General features: G+C 35.8%; 1 protein-coding gene across 2 annotated transcripts in view; it reads right to left on the bottom strand.

Annotated features, from left to right (window-relative positions):
- The window catches only part of BMPR1B (bone morphogenetic protein receptor type 1B), a 399,506-nt gene that overhangs the window by 276,323 nt on the left and 101,022 nt on the right, over positions 1 to 22,161 (bottom strand). The gene's annotated exons all lie outside the window — the stretch shown is intronic.

The following is a 22,161-nucleotide window of genomic DNA, read 5'->3' on the forward strand; positions in this document are numbered from 1 at the left end:
ACTCTGTATTCCCTTCTTATGGTTAAAATAAAAAAACAGAATAGAAAAATGTTCAAATTCCACCATTTTATGCAAATTCTTGAGAACAGGTAGATGTGCTTGTCAGATTCTTCTAAACATCAATAATGATGATTTTCTTTAAAAACAATGCAATGTTTTCAATTTATTTCTTTTTATTGAGTCTTCTTTTCAGTCACTGGATAGAAAAGGCACTGATATCTCTGTGTATAGTTATCACTACAAAAATAAACTACCCTAAAACTCAGTGGCCCCAAACATTAATTATCGCTCATGAGTCTATAGGTCTGCTGGGAGGTTCTTCAAGTCTCTACTAGACTCACTCAAGCATGTGTCGTCATGGACAGGTTGGTTAGGTGGCTCTGCTTGTCTCCTATCAGGGCTCTCTTACATGTTTCAGGGTCAGCTGACTGATGTCTGGTCTAGAATGATTGACCTCAAATTTAACAATCTGGCTGTGTTCCACATGCCTGCTCATCTACCACCAGGTGAGGGCCTGCTCTCATGGTGGCAGGGTTCCAAAAGAGAACAGAAGCAAGGGCTCTTGAGGCTTAGTCTGAGAACTGGCACACCCATACTTCTGCCACATTCTATTATCTAAGGCAAATCACAAGACCAGCCCAGGTTCATGAGGTGGGGAAAGATTCTACCTTCTTAACAGGAAGAACTGTAAAGTCACATTGTAGAGGACATAAAATCAAGGAAAAGAGAAGAACCAGAACCATTTTTGCCATCGACAAGCCATGATCTGTACATATAAAACTTAAGTTTGAGATTGATATTTCATAAGAAATTATTAGTGTCTAAAAATTCTGTTACACCTGACTAAGGTTATATAAAATTTCTGACACCTCCTGGATTGGACACAATCCTTACCTGTTTTGAGGTCAGTTTTTCATATGAAGTGAGAATGGTAAATAGCTAGTTAAGACTACTCAACCGCACTAGAAATCTACTAAAGGCTTTCAATTGGGAGAGTTAGATCACTAGTTTTGAATCCTTGAAGGATCACTCTGGCTTCATTGTGACCAGCAGACAGACATGGACAAGACTAGAATCAGAAAAAATCTTTTAGGTTTAAATTATTGCATTGGTTTAGGAAAGACAGTACCCTAGGTCTGGGTATAAAGGCCAGCAGTGCACAAACTTGAGGAATAATTATATGGCAAAACATTATAAGGTGAAACTGCTGAATGTGTTTTCAACACACCTACCATATGACAAATATCCTGATAGATTCTGGGGATTCAACAGTCCATCCATTTATGGAACTCTCGGCTCAATGAAGAAAAGAGATCTGGATCAAAAAACACATGCTTCTCAATTATGACTAAAAAATCACTTGCTTTCTCCCACCATAGTTTAAATGCAAATGTATCCAATTTATTGACACACAGTTATTCCTACAAAGAGAGTAGAACAGGGAACACATACATCTGTCCTTGCCTATATGTGTTTATCAGTGTTTTTTTCCTACAACGTGAATGTAAATATAATAGCAGGGCCATTACTTTTGATTTTGCCATTGTTCTTTCTAATCCCTATTGTCTTACCCCCAACTCCCATCAACCTTCAAGGTATTCAAGTTTTTAACCTCTGGATTAGAAAAATAGTAACAAATTAAAACTTGGCACAATCATGACAATGAACCAAAAGCAATTTAGAAATAAAATAAATACAGCATGAACAGGCATTCTATATTCTATACCTTAAATTTTCCGTATTTCATATATATATACTGACTTGAATGAAGAATCCTACATCTGGAAACCATTTTTAAATATATTAAGTGAAATGCTTATGAGGTGAATTAAGGAATATATTATGTATATTACATTAGGAAATGCATTACCCTTGGATAAAAATCAAATTAAGTTATTAATATGTTGATGTTTTACATGAACAATCCCAAATACTTTGTGAAAATAGAGGAAGGGTGTAAACAAATAAATGAGCATGTATGAATAAGAAACCCTTGGGGAATGAGTAATCACAGTAATATTTGATTAGTAGCAGAGATAGAAGATATGAGATAAGAATATCCAGAATGTCAACCTGATGGAATGCAAATACTTTGTTCTGTCTTGTTTTGAGCGCAGACTCCTTGGAGACTGATGAAGTTATGGACCAGAAAAGATACAGACAGACAAATTTGGTATATAGTTTCAGAATTCATAGACACTATCTCCCAAAAAGCTACTTCAGATTCACAATTACCTTATAAAAGAGTGGGCTCTGGACTGGAATCCAGCTGACATAGTTGCCTTCTTCTTTGGTGAGACAGATAAACTAGAACTCAGTTACTTTTCTAAGTCCTTTTTCTAAGTTTTTCAATGTCTCTATGAGACATTTCCTGGAAGGGCAGAGCAGTAGACAGAATCCTGTACTGAGACCTGGGTGCTGCCAAAAAACCCAAAGGACCTAGAAGAAGAGAAGGAGAAAGGAGGGAAGAGGAAGGCTAAGGGGAGAAAAGAGGAATAAGAGGACGGAAGAGGGAGAAGAGAAAGAGAGAAAGAGGGGAGGAGGAATAGAGGGAAGAAGGAGGGATGGGAGGGAGGGCAAAGAGTTCAAAGAAAAAAAGAAAGAGGACACTGTGTCTCATAATTTTGCCTGGTGTCAGTTCTGATTCCACCTATAAGCAAATCTGAAGATGAGGAGCTATCCATTCAATCTGCACTGCCAATCAAATCAGAGCAAAAATGATGACATTTTAAAACTATGAATTCTTATATTTATAATTGTATCTGATAAGAGTGCCTTACAAAAAACAGTTCATTTTACTTCTAACCCACGATGCTTGAGATCTGAAAACCTTTATTTGAAAACCACAGACATTGTATCTTTTAAAAGTACTCTGAGTCAAAATGACCTAAATTCAAATTGATACTGATTCTTGCAAAGTTATCCTAGACCAGGTAAATAAAGTCTCTGATTCCGATCTTCACCATCTGTAAAAATAATATATTAAAATATCTCCCCTTCTTTAAAGAGTTATTGACATGAAATGAAATAATGTATGCTAAGTGTGTACAAACTAACATGTAGAAAGCAAACTGTGACAAACAACAACAAAGGGGAAAGGCAACATGGCAAAGCCCCAGCTAACTCTTATCATACCCCAACTCTTATTCTCTACCCTCAAACTCTGATGAAGACAATAATGTTTCTTACTTCCAAGATAAGACAGAGCTATATGTGTTCTCATATGAAAGCATGTATCTGATGATAGAATAGTTCTTGCTTCCTGGAATAGAAAAGAGACAAAAGACTATCATACTTCCCTCTGCATGCTATTAAGAAAATTTCCTCTATGACAAAAATATTTTAAAAGATTAAACAATCCATGGAAGGATATCCTCCTCCTCAATCCTTCACCGAGAAAGAACAGTAAGAAACCAGTAGTTTCAAAACTGACTATCCAATGGCTTCATATGACAACTTCTTAAAAATATACAGTCCTGAATCTGCAATATCCAGAGTATTGAACTATAACCTTTTAGAGAAGGGAACAGAATTTTTCAGAGCCTCACAAATTTGGTCAGATGCACAGGCAAAGCTGAGACACTTTCTTACCCTTCAGAGTCTTTCATTGCCCTTACAAACTACTCCAGGATATGTCAGTCTATTTTATAAAGATTATTTTTAGAGCTGGAAGGGATCTTAGCCATTGCTGAGGTGAAAACAATGGCCTTATTTTACTGCTAAAGAGAAAGAGGCTGAGAGAGATGAAAATATTTGCCCAAGAGTACAACTGGAACCCAACTGCTTTCATTGCCAAATTCAGGTGTTGCATCTTTTTCACCCACAAGCCTCTGAAAGAAAAAAAGGTGGTTTTCTACTTTCACTGAAGTATCATTTTGATTCATTATATTGAGGGCAAATTAGCTATTCTATCTTGAATTTACAGGCAGAGATTTTGCAGATTCCATTCCAGACCACCGCATTAAAGCAAGTCAAATGAATGTATTAGTTTCATAGACTATAAAAAACCTATGTTTACACAATAATGTAGTCTATTAAGTGTGCAACAGCATTATTTCTAAAAAATGTACATCTTAGTCAAAATATTTTATTGCTAAAAAATGTCAGCCATCATCTGAGCTTTCAGTGAATTGTAATCTTTTTGCAAGGTAGAGGGTCTTGCCTTGATGTTGTTGATAGAAGCTGACTAATTAGAGTGGTGGTTGCTGAAGGCTGGGGTGACTGTGGAAGTTTCTTAAGATGACAACAAAGTGTGGTGCATCGAATGACCCTTCCTTTCATGAACAATTTCGCTGTAGCATGTAATGCTATTGATAGCATTTTACCCACAGAATTTCTTTCAAAATTGTGATCAATCCTCTCAAACCCTGATGCTGCTTTATCTATTACATTTATGTAATACAGTAAATCCTTTGTTGTCTTTCAACAATCTTCATGGCATCTTTACCAGGACTAGGTTCTATCTCAAGAAAACTACTTTCTGTTCTCAACCATAAAAAGCAACTTTTCATCTATTCGAGTTTTGTCATGAGACTGCAGCAATTCAGTCACATCTTCAGGTCCCATTTCTAATCCTAGTTCTCTTGCTATTTCTACGGCATCTGCAGTTCCTTTTTTCACTCATGTATTGAGCCTCTAGCCCCACCCCCGAATCATTCATGAGGGTTACAATAAGCTTTTTCCAAACTCCTCTTAGTGTTGATAGTTTTACCTCTTCTCATGAATCATGAAATTTCATAATGACACCTAGAAGGGTAAATCTCTTCCAGATAAAGCTCTGGGCTTTGCTCAGATCCATCAAAGGAATCACTACCTATGACAGCTATAGCCTTATCACATGCACTTCTTAAATACTAAGACTTGAAAGTCAAAATGACTCCTTCCTTGATCCATGGGGTGCAGAATGGAGATTGTGCTAGGAGATATGAAAATTAAATTCATCTCATTGTACACTTCCATCAGAGCTCTTGAACAACCAGTTAGTTAGATTATCAATGAGCAGTAATATTTTGAAAGGAATCTTTTTTTCTGAGCAATAGGTCTCAGTAGGCTTAAAATATTCAGTAAACTATGTTGTAAACACATGTGCCATCATTGGGGTTTGTTGTTCCATTTCTAGAGCACAGGTAGAGTAGATTAAATAGAATTCTGAAGGGCCCTAAACTTTTCAGAATAGTAAATGCACAATGGCTTCAACTTGAAGTCATCAGCTGCATTAGTCCTTAACAAGGGTCAGCATGTCCTATGAAGCTTTGAAGTCAGGCACTGACTTCTCTCTATCTATGAAAGTCCTAAATGGTACCTTCTCCCAATAGAAAGCTGTTTTTTTTTTTTTTTCTGACACTGAAAATCTATTAAGTGTAGCCACCATCATGAATTATCTCAGCTAGATCCTCAAGATAACTTGCTGAAGCTTCTACATCAGCACTTGCTGCTTCACCTTGTACTCTGATGTTACAGAAATGACTCCTTTCCTTAAGCCTCATAAACCAACCGTTAGCTTCCAAGTTTCCAACTTTTCATTTCTTCCTGACCTCTCCCAGTCTTCAGAGAATTGAGGGAAGTTAGGATGCTGCCCTGGATTAGGCCTTAGTTTTTAAGGGAATGTTGGGGCTGGTTTTACCTTCTATTCAACCACCAAAACTTTCTCCATATGTCAGCAATAAGGCTGCTTTGCTTTCTATTTGTGTGTTCACTGGAGTAGCATTTTTAATTTCTTCCAAGCACTTTATCTTTGCATTCACAACTTGACTAACTTTGAGGCAGGACACTTAGTTTTTTCAGCCTATCTTGGTCTTTGAAATGCCTTCCTCACTAAGCTTAATCATTTTGCTTTTGATTTCAAGTGAGAGACATGTGACTCTTCCTTTCACTCAAACACTTAGAAGCCTTTGTAGGGTTATTAATTGGCCTAATTTGTATGTTGCTGTGTCTCAGGGAATAGGAAGACCCCAGAGGAGAGCAAGAGATAGGAAAGGGCTGAGGGATGGGATAGAGAGAACACACACTACATATATAGAATTAGGTTCACAATCTTATATGGATGTAGCTCATGGCATCCCAATACAATCACAATAGTAACAACAAAGATCACCAATCACAGATCGCCATAGCAAATAGTGAAAATGTCGAAAATATTTTAAGAATTACCAAAATATGACCTAGACACAAAGTGAGCAAATGCTATTGGAAAAATGCCACTGACTGACTTGCTCCACACAGGATTGCCACAAACCCTCAATTTGTAAAAACGTAATACCTACAAAATGCAATAAAACCAGGTATGCCTATATAGAGATAACCATGATTTAAAAAGTAGCCTCTGAAACTCTGCCAGCTATTCAATGAGAACTCATCATCGATAGAGTTCATCATTAAAGAGTTTTCCTTCTAGAAAAATTCTATTTCTGAGTAAATGAAAAATACACATACTTCAACAGCATGGGATCCTGCCTAAGATTCTCTCTCTCCCTCTATGTGCCCCTACTCTCTCTCCCTCTCTTAAAAAAATAATAAATAAATAATACATTCAAAAAAATTTTTATATTTTAAAGATTTTATTTATTATTCATGAGAGACACAGAGAGAGACAGAGAGAGGCAGAGACACAGGCAGAGGGAGAAGCAGGCTCCATGCAGGGAGCCCAACATGGAACTCGATCCTGGATCTCCAGGATCATGCCCTGGGCGGAAGGTGGACACTCAACTGCTGAGCCGCCCAGGTGTCCCAAAATTTTTTTTAAATATGCAAACATGTGAACAGAAAACTCACAAAAGATAAAATATAAATGTCTAATAAATATATTGGAAGTTAAAAAAAAGTAGAACCCCAGAAGGGATCAAGGAATATTATATTAAAACAATGAAACACAAATTTCCCTCTAATTAGCAAAGATATTCATAATCCTAATACTCTGTGAAAGCTGCCCTCTCATACACCTCATTTAAAACAAATATAAATCATACAGTATTCTGGGAGAATATTTTGTGGGAGAATATTTCAAGAACCCTAAAAAGAATGATCCCATTTCTTGATCTAGTTATTTTTTTGTCAGGAATATTTTGTAGAGACATAATCTGAAATAATACCACAGAAAGATTATATAGCCATTAAAATGGTGTTTTAGAAGGCCATTCAAATAAAGGCAATATGATTCCATCTGAAATACAGAAAGGGGCAGGAGGAATATAAAAATGCTAACAGTGAGGTAGCAGAATTCTTTTTACCTTCTGCTAACTCTACAATAAGCATGGATTGTTTTTCTTTAATAAAATTGGTTTAATTGTCCGATTAAACATTATATTTTCAGAAAATATATGAAATTCAATAGGTCAGTTAGTTGGTATCTCTGGAAATATATCTACAGTTCAGTTTCTACTTTTGTTGATCTCACCATTTTATGAATGTAGTTAAAACTTCAATTTATAGGAGTGCCTGAGTTGGTTAAGCATCTGCCTTCAGCTCAGCTCATGATCTCAGGGTCCTGAGATGGACCCCTGTGTCATCGGGCTCCCTGTTCAGCAGGAAGTTGGCTTCTCTCTCTCACTCTGCAACCTCCCCACCATTCATACTCTCTCTCTCTCTCTCAAATAAATAAATAAAATCTTAAAAAATAATAATAACTTCAATTCACAGGCTAACCCATTCTCACTGTTCTGGCATATTTTTACAGAGCTAAACATGGTTAGAAACCTTCCCTACTGTCGTATAAAATCTAGATTAATTCTATATTTTATTTCTAGGGCAAGATGCCTATAGGCACCTTCCCTGCTAGAATTACGAGGACCTCCTTCACAGGCTGTGGTTCTTTCTGCCTGCTTTTCTAATTTATTCTGGTTCACTGACTAACAAGAAATGCTAACCTTGAAGCTGGTCCATCTGACTAGTTCAGCTGATCTCATCCCACGCTCTGGTAAAAGACCCCTCTCCTTTGGGATTGAAATCTGAATCCATCAACAATTGTGACCACAAATCAAAAAATGGATGAAATCTTTTCCAAACACTTCACTCTGGTATTGCAGATTTGTGAGGTCCTGCCCGAGGCCCCTGATACTATCCTTTGGAAAGAGCCACCAGATGGAGACTGGTTTCTGACTTCCTACCCATTCTCTCTCTCCCCATGAGGAAACTCCCATGACTCCAGATACCCACGTCAATATAGGTTGTGAAGTACAAGGGCAATTATGTATGCCCTTAGACTTAACCATGTTGAAAATTTAACCAAGGGAACTGAAGTTGTATTGATAGCCCAAAAAACAAGTGATAAAAATACTTCTCAACTGCATTATTTCTATATTCATACTTAAAATTGTTATTATTTTTTAAATGATCATTTTCAAGCAACATAATCATATAAATATGAAATAAGTAGCTTTCTGAAAACTTTACTGAGATATTTAGTAATGATTTAAATAATTAAAAAATTTGATAACATCAAACACATTAAGTTTAACTTTTATTATATCAACAATTTGTTATTTAAAAAATATAAGAAAAATACAGAACATTTTTCCATTGTTATTATGAACCAGTTTATCCTGCGGTGTTCACCCAGAACAATCAACTCTTTCTGATCTTTTTCTTATTTTCTTCTTATGGAAAATAAACTGGCTCAATCTCTCTATGGTACCTGGTGAAAAATTCTTATCCTCTTTCCAAGTTGCATTAAGATATCACTTATTCTCTAACTAAAAAGAACAAATTAAGCACTTTTTTACATTGACTAGTAAATTCTCTGACATCCAGATCCGTAAGAGTTGTTAATTCACATTTAACTGTTCTTTTTCTTCATCTAACACTTTGTCTCACATTGGAGAGGTGTTTCTTCACCATAGGTGTAGTTGGTGAGTGGTGTGAAAGATTTTGGAGGCCTATTTCCTCCCTGTACTAGGTCTATCATTCAGTTAGTGAAACCAGGTGGATCTCCTCTGGTTATAGAAAGAACAGAAAGAAGGGAGTATACCTTTGGTAGAGTGTCATTTTATAGAAAACTATAAAAACATAACAATTAAACAATTCCTGGCATCCTTAAACTATAGAAGTATAATGTAAAACACTCTTGAAAATGACAAAGCCCTATGTGCAGGTTTTCAGATCTCTTTGGCCTCCTATATTCTCCACTCAGAAGATTTTCTGACCAATATTTCCTAACTCTATAATCAGTCATGTTGTGAAAATGAATGTTATCACTCCAACAACTATTTAATTCATGTTCCTAAATATTTCACTTTCAGAGAAATACGCAGTGATTTCCCCTCATAGAATTTGCCACTAATCTTGTAACTTGAGCAAATATTCTAGGAAACATGAAGTAATGATGCAAATATTTTCCAATTTTTTAAAAGAAAACAAAGACATGTGATCAATCATTAATCAAAAGGTGATAATTATATTCTCACTGAATATTATCTTTACCTTTTACTACAACAACTTAGATCTTTACAAATATGAATGGAACTGTAGACACTAAATTGGAGGAGAGTCATTACACTCGTATTCCCATGGAAATAATCTTTATATATTTGCTTTTGACTGAAAAGGTTGCCAAGAATTATGAGATATTTATGAAATATAAATTTTTACATAAAGGCAGGATCTGGCCACCAATATGATTTTGTAGCTAGAGCTGTGAGTTGATGTGTGATAACCAAGGGTCTGCTATACAATAATTGTTCAGATAGTGTTATAAGTCTTCAGTATAGTATAGCTGTAAAAATCACAGGGTCAGGATTTAATACCAGTTCTACTATCTACTAGCCATATAATCTTGGACAGCTTTCTTAACCTTCCACTGATCAGTTTTATCATCTATAAAATGGGAATATTAACAAAATAGTCCTCAAAGAATTACTGTAAAGCATATACTGAATGTACAGGAGCATTTGTAACAGTGCCTGAACACTGTAGCACACTTTATGAAGTAGCTACATGCAGGGACAAACTAATTTAGAAGAGTTTCCAAGTAAACAGTCACCAAGGTCTATGGCAATCTACTCAGGGGTGAGGCCTCTGAAGTCCACACCACCTGTTTCACATTTGTCCTCTCAAATGAGTGAAGCCAACTAGAACTATCAGTCCAAAAGTATAATGGATTGGATTTGCTGGAAAACAGCATAATTTTGTAATGTAGTTTATATTAACCTGAAAAATGTTATCATGATAATATCAGCCATATTTGAGGAAAGGTTATTACCCAAGGTGTGAATGTTTGATGAAAAGACAAAGCCTGTAAGTCAACATTTCAAATGAAAGGCACAGGTTACTTTCTCATTATACAACAAATCCACATCTACTTTGTCATGTTGATTTATACCAGTTTCCTTATCTTATGTGTTTTTACTGATAATTAAAGGAACAATTGTTATGTTCCATTCATGGTATAAAATATATTATCTTCCTGCTGACTTCAGCATACCACAAAGTCAGAATGTCAGAAAGCAAAAATGATCCCTAACAAACATCCCAAACTCTTTAATAATTACTATGACCTTACTTTTATTAATGAAGCATGAAATGACCTTCCCTTCCTTTCACATCTAAGAGTTAGTTGAATTCCACCCTGTCAACAAAGGGAGAAAAACTGAGTTGCTCTTTGTTTTAACCTATTGGCTTGAGAAAAGTGAAAAAATGCAAGTGATCTTTTACCAATTCAAATGCAGAGTCAATGATAACACATAACATAATTTGGGGAAATAAGTGTATACAGCATCTCAAAACCCTAACTTTGGAGTTCTTAGCTTATAAACATGAGAAAATACAATATTCTATATAATAGAATTATAGGCAATATACAAAATTTGATATCTTTACAAAAAGAAGCAAATATTACTCTAAGTAGGCTTGTAGTCTGAGGATATTATTTAAAGCAAAAATTTTATGAAAAAAAAATAGCCACAGATTTTTCAGGGTAAATATATAAACTAGATTTTCACGTGTAATATTTTTCTAACCAAGATTCTTTTCTAAAAAACAAAGAAAAATAATCAGATTTTCATAGCCCTTTGTGAGTATTTACGTCACCAATATACTATTCTAGTAAAAATTTGTATAAACTACAATTAGACCTTAATCAGGTATGAAATACATTTTTTCAGCTAACACATGTAAACAAGAGAGACACAGAACAAGAAAGATGACTAAAAGCATAATGCCTGAGTGGTCAAAGAAGGTCAAAAATAAGACAATATTTTCCATTCTAATGTTATCAGATAACTTTAGACAAACACATTAATATATAAATGAAGTTGACAAAGTGACTTGACTGCCAGAATTAGTGTAATAAGATTCCTATAATCCCAAAGCAAAACAAAATCCATTTCATATAGAAAGGTCCCATAGAATTTTATTAGAATATAATCACATTTAAGCCAAAATCAAGAGACCCAGATTTGGATTCATAAAATAGAATATTTTAATAGTCTGAAATTTGAAATATGAAATTAGTTGACTTACTTTTTACTAACTCTATGTTTTAAAGTTATTGCAATTTTAAGAGCATTCAAATCACATACAAAAAGCATTAATTAATGGCACAATCCATATAAGTCACATGACTAGAAAGAACATCAAACTGAAACACTTAAATATAGTAGGCAGTCTTGCCTGAAATGCTTACATGAGACTAATTCACCTAGAAACATACACTTTGTACACAGGAAATTTGAAAAGGAACTGGTAACAGATGAATTGATAAAAATGTTTTATCCTGTTATTGAACTTCCCTCTGTGTTTCAACCCCCTCACCTGTAAAAAGTTAGGGTGTTTCAAAAATGCCTGATACTCTGTGATAAATGTTAACCCCAGAGTGATTAATAAAGTAGATTAGATCATCTTCAAGGCCTAATTTACATTAAACATATACCTGTTCATTGAACAAATAAATACTGAGTGCCTACTGTCTAAATTTCAATTTAGGGCAGCCCGGGTGGCTCAGTGGTTTAGCACCACCTTCAGCCCAGGACGTGATCCTGGAGACCCGGGATCAGGTCCTGCGTCAGGCTCCCTGTGTGGAGCTTGCTTCTTCCTCTGCTTGTGTCTCTACCTCTCTCTCTCTCTCTCTCTCTCTCTCTCTCTCTCTATCTCATGAATAAATAAATAAAATCATAAATTAATTTAGAGTAAATCATCCAATATTACAACTTCCAAAAAGTAAAATATTATTTCCTTTCTTTTGTATCCTCCTATATCTCTTTTTCTAAAGAGTGGGTCCCTCATGACTGTCAAAGAACACAAATAGTATATCTAATTTGTGAAAGCCTTAAAATCAAGCACAAAATATCTAAACCATAAGATGCTATCTTTTTTTTCTCCTTCTCCCTCAAAAGAGAATCCAGGAAAAAATGAACTTTGTGAGAAACTAATATAACCTTACCTAAAATTGAGGGGCTTAAGAGAACATGGCTTTGATCAGGGCCCCCAGTCTCTTCCAGTCATTTTCCTATAAACCTAAACTCATCAAAGCATGGAGGTAAAAGTTCAGTGTGTGACAGTAAATCAAAAGGACAGCAGCACTGATAAAACTGTTAGGCTGAGGACTACATGCTTGATCCCAGAAAACCTTTTAATTTGGGTAATCTGCCAGGGTGACAGCTCTCACCATCAGCACTGTCTTCAGAGAAACTACATGCCTTAGTCCCAAATGATAATCTGTCTTGACTCTCTAGGGACAGAATTGCTTACAACCCACTGACAGACACTAGAAGAAAAATAATCAGGTCTCCAGAGAATTTCTACAGCAATATCTATGACCATATCATAAGAATATGTTTAACAGGGATCCCTGGGTGGCGCAGCGGTTTGGCGCCTGCCTTTGGCCCAGGGGGCGATCCTGGAGACCCGGGATTGAATCCCACGTCGGGCTCCCAGTGCATGGAGCCTGCTTCTCCCTCTGCCTGTGTCTCTGCCTCTCTCTCTATCTCTCTGTGACTATCATAAATAAATAAAAATTAAAAAAAAAATTAAAAAAAAAAAAAAAGAATATGTTTAACAAGAACCAATCTTAATTTCGGGAATTTGAAATCATTTTACAACACTGATGATCTGGGTTTGACAACTAATGACAAGGAGCACGATAGGTAAGCAATCTGAAGAAAGTTGAAGAGTTATTCATTAACTTATCTATTTATGTTAAAATGATTTAAAATATGCAACATTCTCCTTGCTTAAAGAACTGAATTCACAGACAGCAAAAACCTACTAAATATTCATATTTCCTTTCATTCAGCAGGGTTTTCATTAATGTTGAGAGCACATCTTTTATTAAGGCCTTAAAATTATGCTATGTTCTTACTTTTTAGAATCTAGATCTCTATTTTTTTTTAATTCACCAAAGAAAAGCCTGTGTTAAACTGATTTAGGCATCTTAACTCATATCATACCAGAATAGGTTTTATCCTCTTTAAGGAATCTTTATTTATATTCTTAGAGAAAAATCTCTAACTGCATGTATTTTTATTATGACAAGTTTTCTGACATAGTTGAAACCCAGTTTTCTTCACTTGCTTATTTGGTAATGAAAATTCCTTTTAATTATTCAGCTATTTTCCTTTAATTCCAACACAGATAGAATATAGACTGTGTAGGATTCAACTATCCCAGAATATCTTGATAATGGATACAGTTCATCTTTGAACAAACAAGTTTGAATTGTATGGGTCCACTTATATGTGGATTTTTTTTTGTTAAATACAGTATAATATTACAAATGTACTTTTTCTTTCCAAGGATTTTCTTAACATTTTTCCCCTAGCTTACTTTCCCCTAGCTTACATAAGAAGACAGCATGTAATAAATATAAAACACAAAATATGTGTTAATAGACTATTTATCAGTGAAACTCCTCAGTCAACAGTAGGCTATGAATAGTTAAGTTTTTGGAGAATTAATAATTATATAGATTTTCAACTGTGCAGAAGGTCAGCATCCCTAAACACCACATTTTTCAAGGGTCAACTGTATTTGCTTGTCACTTTAAGAAACCAACTCAAACAAATTCAACGCAAAAGTGGCTTACAGCAGTAATTCAACTAGCATTTTCCAGGAGCTCCAGTGGCGCAATCGTTAGCACCTGGTACTTATTTGACGAGTATTTTCTAAATTAATATTGTGCACCAGATATTTGCAATTAAGTCCAGGAGACACAAACATCAATAAGCTATGCCCAGTATATATTTTTAAAAGACAGTAACACAGATAGCCAAACAATCCTGAAAAAGAAAAAAAAATTCAGTCTCACACTTCCTGATTTCAAAACATATTACAAAGCTACAGTTTTTTTTTTTTAAAAAAAGGGGGTATACCTGGGTTAAGCATCTGCCTTTGGCTCCAGTCGTGGTCCTGGGGTCCTGGAATCAAGTCCCATGTCAGGCTCCCCACATGGAGCCTGCTTCTCTCTCTGCCTATATCTCTGCCTCTGTGTGTGTGTGTGTGTGTGTGTGTCTCATGAATATAGAAAATCTTTTTCTTTAAGTGTTTTATAGGCAAAAAAGACATATCAACTAATAGAACGGAATAATGAGCTGAGAAATAAACCTTCAGATATGTGGTCAAAGGATCTTTGACAAAGGATCCAATGCTACTCAAAGTGGAACTTCCACTTTACACAAAAATTAACTCAAAATGGATTAAAGACTTAAAAGTAAGATTTAAACCAAAATTGCTCAAAGAAAATACAGGGGTAAAGCTTCATGACAGTGGATTTGGCAATGAATTTGTTGATATGATACCAAAAGCACAGGCAGCAAAAACACACAAAAACAAATGGAACCATACTAAACCTAAAGATACTTTGCACAGGATACAACACAATCAACAGAGCATAAAGGCACAGTGAAAAAGGAGAAGATATTTGCAGATTATTTATTTGGTAAGAGTTTAATATTCAGAATATTTAAAAAGCCCTCCTACACATCAACAATGAAAAAAACAACCCAATTAAAAGATGGATAAAAGACTTGAATAGATATTTCTCCCAAGATAATAAAAAAGGCCACAAGCAAATGAAAAGATGTTCAACATCACTAGTCATTAGGGAAATGCAAGTTGAAATTACAATGATAGATCACCTCATACCCATTAGGGTGGCTGCTATTAGAGTGGGGAGTGTCCCAAGGTGGAGGCACAGGAAGATCCTGAACTCACCGCTTCCTGTAGACACACTAATATAGCTCTATATGGAAAAATTCCCTCTGAAAAAGACCTAAAAATAGCTGAACAGCTCCTTCAAAACAAATAATAAAAGGGTCACACAGAGAAAGCTAGGAGAAGCAGATATATAGTCTCACCAAAAACCCCAACAGCAGCATAGCAACCCACAAGTAGGAAGAATGTCACATATTCAGAGCTTCTCCCTGAGGAGCAAGGTGTTTGTGCTCCACATCAGGCACCCCAAACCTTGAGACTTCACTGGGGACTCCAGCCCCCAAAATGTCTCTCTTTGAAAACCAACACGGAGGCTTTTGTCCAGAAGGCTGTAGTGAACTGAGATACTGCTCTCACAGGGCTCACAAAAAGACTCACTCACCCTGGGCCCCAGCATAAAAGCGGCAGTTTAAAAGTCACCTAGATCATAGCTGCAGGACAATCATTTGCTAATCTTAAAAGTATCTTCCAAAGGGGAAGAGGCCTCTTGGGCATCTCTGTAAAGCTGGAGGCACTGGTGGGTGCCATTTTTGCTCTCTCCCTCTACCTTGTTAGTGCTGGGAGGCACAAATAGTCCCTGGACTCTTTCATTGCCCTGTTAAACTAGCAGGTACATTTCCACCTAGTGCTCTTCCTCTGCCTTGCTAAAGCCAGCAGGCACACACAGTCCATATAGGGGACAGTCCTTGATTACCTGGCCCTGGGTTCCCTGGGACAGTAACAATCACAGAGACAATTCTTCACAAGCTACCACCCCAGAGCAGTGCACAGATGCCAGCTGAAACATATCCCCAGTCTATCTGTGAAAAAGGACTATTTACTTGTCCTGGAACTTCAGCGTGAGAGGCAGGCCTCAGTTTTGCCATTCATTTATAGACCATGAAGACATTCTCAGGGAAAGGAGGCCAAGGGACACAATCTGCATTCTCCCTTGGTCTCACTATACCTCATCAGTATCTCCCAGAAAGCAGCTTAAACACTTTCTGGGAGAAAGGAGCTTATACACTCATCCGGAGCCCTGACATTTCCAGCTGTTGCTCAGGAGACACTTCCAGATTACCTGTTCTGGAAGATAGCAGGGTTCATAATGGTGGCCCCATAAGACTATATGTATTTGCACACTTTAAAAGCTGCTGCCTAAGGGTCTGGTTTCTAATCAACCTACAAGTAGGTGCTGACTGAGACCCTGCCCTTTGGAAAACTGGCAGGTCTTGGCACACCCTCAACAATTGGGACCTATGAGGAATAAATAAACACCATCTAAAGTTAGGGCAAGGTGAAATGATAACATTCATCTTCTATACAAGGCAACTCTTTCAAGAAAGGGAGAATTTCACTTAATACATAGAAGCAAACATAGAGGGTCAAGCAAAATGAGGAAACAGAGAAATATGTTCCAAACAAAAGAACAAGATAAAACCTTAGAAGAAAACCTTAACAAAACAGACGTAAGTAAGTTACCCAATTAGAAGTTCAGACTAATGATCATAAAAGATGCTCACCAAACGGGGCGAGAGGCGTGGAGAGAATAGATGAATGTGAGAATTTAAAGCAATAGAAAGTATAAGGAAATATCAGACCAAAATCAAGGAGCTGAAGAATACAGTAACTGAAATAAAACACACTACAGGCATTACACAGCAGACTGGATGAAGCAGAGAAAAGGATCAGTGATCTAGAAGACAGGGCAGTAGAACTCACCAAGACAGAGCAAGAAAAAGAAAAAGAATTAAAAAGTGAAGCTATCCTAAGGGACCTATGGAACAAAATTAAATAGAATAACATTTGCATTACAGGGGTCCAAGACACAATATAATTAAAATGTCAAAGGTTACAGAAAGAATTCTAAAAGCCGCAAGAGAAAAACCTGTTATATATAAGGGAAGCCTGATAAGACTATTAGAAGATTTTTTATCAGAAACTTTACTGGCCAGAAGAAAGTGGCATGGTATGTTCAAAGTACCAAAAGGAAAAAAACTTCCAAACAAAAATACTCTACCTGATAAAGTTATCATTCAGATTTAAAGGAGAGATAAAGAGTTTTCCAAAAGAAGAAAAGATAAAGCTCATCCCACTAAACTACCTTACAAAGTGTTATAGGGATTTATTTTAGCTGGAAAAAAGGACACTAATTTTAACGAGAAAACATATGAAAGTACAAACCTCACTAGTAAAGGTAAATATATGATAAAGGTAGACTAATCACTTATAAAGCCAGCATGAAGGTTTAAAGATGAAAGTAGTAAGAATAATTTTAATTTCAAAGGTCAGTTAAGGAATATACAAAATCAAAAAATGTAAAATCTGACATCAAAAACATAAAATGTGGTGGAGGGGGAGTAAAAATGCAGTTTTAGAATGCATTCAAACTTAAGTTGCTATCAACTTAAAATAGAATGCTATATAAATAGCTATTATATGTGAGCCTCATGGTAACCACTATGCAAAAACTTAAAGTAGATAGTATAAAAGGAGAAAGGGATATAAACATAACACTAAAGAAAGTCACTAAACCACAAAGGAAGAGAGCAAGAGAAGAAAAGAACAGAAACTACAAAACAACCAGAAAACTTTTAACAAATGGCAATAAGTGCATACCTATCAATAATCACATTAAATGTAAATGGACTAAATTCTTAGCCCATTCAGTGGCTGAATGGATTAAAATAAAATTAAAAAAAAAAAAAAGACCCATCTAAGAAAATCAAAGCTGCTGGCATCACAATTCTGGACTTCAAGCTATATTACAAAGCTGTAATCATCAAGACAGTATGGTACTGGCACAAAAACAGACACAAAAATCAAAATGGGACAGAAGAGAAAACCCAGAAATAGACTCTCAACTCTATGGTCAAGTAATCTTCAACAAAGCAGGAAAAAATATCCAATGGAAAAAGGACAGTCTCTTCAACAAACAGTGTTGGGAAAATTGGACAGTCACATACAGAAGAATGAAACTGGACCACTTCCTTACACCATACACAAAAATAGACTCAACATGTATGAAAGACCTATATGTGAGACAAGAATCCATCAATATCCTAGAGCAGAACATAGGTAGCAATCTCTGTGATCATGGCCGCAGCAACTTCTGGCTAGCCATGTCTCCAAAGGCAAGGGAAACCAAGGCAAAAATGAACTACAAGGACTTCATCAAGATAAAAAGCTTTTGCACAGCAAAGGAAACAGTCAATAAAACCAAAAGACAACCGACAGAATGGGAGAATGCAAATGATATATTTGCAAATGATATATCAGATAAATGGCTAGTATCTATAATCTGTAAAGAATTTATCCAATTCAATACCCAAAGAACAAATAATCCAATCAAGAAATGGTCAGAAGACATGAACAGATATTTCTCCAAGGAAGACATACAATTGGCCAACAGACACATGAAAAAATGTTCAACATCACTCAGCATCAGGGAAATACAAATCAAAACCACCATGAGATACCACCTCACCCCAGTCAGAATGGCTAAAATTAATAAGACAGGAAACGACAGATGTTGGTGAGAGTGAGGAGAAACGGGAACCCTCTTACACTGTTGGTGGAAATGCAAGCTGGTGCAGTCACTCTGGAGAACAGTATGGAGGTTCCCCAACAAGTTGAAAATAGAGCTACCCTATAACACAGCAATTGCACTACTGGGAGTTTACCCCAAAGATAAATGTAGTGATCTGAAGGGGCACCTGCACCCCATTGATTATAGCAGCAATGTCCACAATAGCCAAACTATGGTAAGTGCCTAGATGTCCATTGACATGGACAGATAAAGATGTGATAGATAGATAAGATAGATAGATAGACACACACACAATGGAATACTACTCAGCCGTCAAAAAATGAAATCTTGCCATTTGCAACAATGTGAATGAACTAGAGGGTATTATGCTATGCGAACTAAGTCAATCAGAGAAAGACAATTATGATCTCATTAATTTGTAGAATTTAAGAAACAAAACAGGATCATAGGGGAAGAGAGGAAAAAAATAAATCAAGACAAAATCAAAGAGGGAGACAAACCATAAGAAACTCTTAATCATAGGAAACAAACTGAGGGTTGCTGGAAGGGAGAGAGGTGGGGGAATGAAGTAACTGAGTGATAGACATTAAGGAGGGCACATGATACAATGAGCACAAAGTGTTTTGTAAGATTGACGAATCACTGACCTCCACCTCTTGAAACCAATAATAGATTATATGTTAATGAACTGAATTTAAATTAAAATTCTTTTTAAATTTTTCAAAACCATCTATATGCTGCCTATAAAAGACTCATTTCAGAGGTAAGGACACACGTAGATTAAAAGCAAAATGACTGAAAAATAATGCTTCATGCAAATGGTAATCAAAAGAAAGCTGGGATACCTTACATCAGACAAAACAGACTTTAAGATAAAGAGTATAATGAAAGACAAAGAAGAGCATTGGTTAGTGATAAAGGGGTTAATCCCATAAGAGAATATAACATTTGTAAACATTTATTCACCCAACATAGGAGTACCTAAATATATAAAGCAAATATTAACATACCTAAAGGAAAAAACTGACAGGTAAACAACAAAAGTAAGGAGTAAACACCCACTTACATCATTGAATAAATCCTCAAGACAGAAAATTAATAAGGAAACATTGGCCTTAAACAACACAACAGACCAGATGAACTTTAGACATACAGAAAATTCCAACCAAAAGCAAGAGAATACATATTCTTCTCAGGTGCACATGGAATATTCTCCAAGACAGATTACATTAGGCAACAAAACGAGTCTTAATAAATTTAAGAAGACCGAAATTATACCAAGCATCTTTTCCAACCACAGTGCTGTGAAACTAGAAATCAATTACAAGAAGAAAAATGAAAAATCACAAATATGTGGCAATTAAACAACATACCACTGAACAACCAGAGTCAACAAAGAAATCAAAGAAGGAATTAAAAAATACATTGAGACAGATGAAAATGAAAATATACCAAAATATATGGGAGACAGCAAAAACATTTCTGAGAAGGAAGTTAATAGCAATACAAGCTTATATCAAGAAACAAACATCTCAAATAAACAATCTAACTTTCTACCCAAAGAACTACAAAAAGACCAAGTGAAGTCAAAAGTTAGTAAACAGAAAGAAATCACAAAGATCAGAGTGGAACTAAATGTATAGAGAATAGTAAGGAGACTGAACCAGTAATCAAAAACCTCCCAACCTCTCAACATACAAAAGTCCAGGACCAGACAATTCACTGGTGAATTCTAACAAACATTCAAAGATTTAAAACCTATCTTTCTCAAACTCTTCCCCAAAAAAGAAGACGAAGGAATGCTTCCAAACTCATGTTATAAGACTAGCATTACCCTAGTACTAAAACCGGACAAGGACACCACCCAAAAAAGAAGAAGAAAAAAAAAATTCTGTCACTTTGTATGGCAATGGAAGGTAACCAGATTTACTGTGATCATTTCACAATGTATACAAATATCAAATCATGTTGTACACCTGAAACAAATACAATGCAATATATCAGTTATACCTCAATTAAAAAAACAGAAAATAAATGTTAGAGAGGATGTGAAGACATTTGAACACCTGTATAATGCTGGTAGAAATATAAAATGGTACAACCACTATAAAAAAATAGAAAAAAAAAATAGAAAAAAAAATAGTACGGCAGTCCCTCAAAATATTAAAAATAGACTTACCATATATGATCCAGCAATCCCACTTTTGGGTATATATTAAAAGAATTGAGAGCAGGATCTCAAAGAAATATCTGCACACCCATGTTCATAGCAGCATTTTCCACAATAGCTATGAGGAGAAAGCAAACCAAATGCCCACAGACAAATGAAGGGATAAACAAAATGCAGTATGTGCCTATAATGGAATATTTTTCAACCTTAAAAAAGAACGAAATGCTATCACATGCTCCAAAATAGACAAACTTTGAAGATATTATACAAAGTAACATTAGCCAGTCACAAAAAGACAAATCCTGGAGTACCTGAGAGGCTCAGTTGGTTAAGTGTCTGCCTTTGGGCTCAGGTCATGATCTTGGGGTCCTGGGATCAAGCCCCAAGTCAGGCTCCCTGTTCAGTGGGGAGTCTGCTGCACCCTCTCTCTTTGCCCCTCCCCCATTCATACCCATGTGTGCTCTCAAATAAATAAAATCTTTTTAAAAAAGACAAATCTTGAATGATTCCACTTATATGAGGTATCTAAAGCAGTCAAATTCATACACTTGAATGGTAGTTGCCAGTTACTGGATGGAGTAGAGACGAGAATTATTTAATAAGCACATTGTCAGTTGTGCAAAGATGACAAAGTTGTGACAACCTGATCCATAAAAATGTACATAAACTTAACACTACTGAACTGTACACCTTAAAAATGGCTACAATGGTAAATTTTATGTTGTGTTTTCTATCATAATTTTTCTAAGGCAACAAGGCATTATGCAGTAAGTGACATGTATCAGGATATGAAGTCAGAATTCATAGTCTTAGAGTAAGGTTAAGTTTCAGAAAAGGAGAAGAAAGGAAAGTCCAGGTAGAAGACTCAACCTATTCAAAGGTATTTGGAGGAGAATAGCAAAAATTCACGTGAAAAGGCAAGTAAGAGAGGCCCAGATGAAACTAGAAAAGTAGACTGAGGACCATCTGATAGTGGTCAGTACTCAAGGGAGAGTAGAGTCTCTGAGGGGACAGAAAAACAAAGCTCTGGCCAGACAGAGCAGAGGTGAGACAATGTCATCAAGGAACATCTTATAAGATTGCTCTATGCTCACCAGATAAGTCTGGCTTAAGGCAAATAAAATTCAGATAGATTCTTTCTAGATATAGTATATGCATACCTGGACCCCATAGGTAACCAATCATTTGAGTTATTCATTCCCATAAGTGAAGACATATCCTAGAAAACCTTTCAAAGCTAGTATGGACTTACATTTCTGAGTCCTTTGAATTATGAGTGCTATGAATTATTACCTTTGAATTATATCGATACAATTTTTTCACC

The sequence above is a fragment of the Vulpes vulpes genome, chromosome 4 (assembly GCF_048418805.1).
Source record: "Vulpes vulpes isolate BD-2025 chromosome 4, VulVul3, whole genome shotgun sequence".
Lineage (NCBI taxonomy): Eukaryota > Metazoa > Chordata > Mammalia > Carnivora > Canidae > Vulpes > Vulpes vulpes.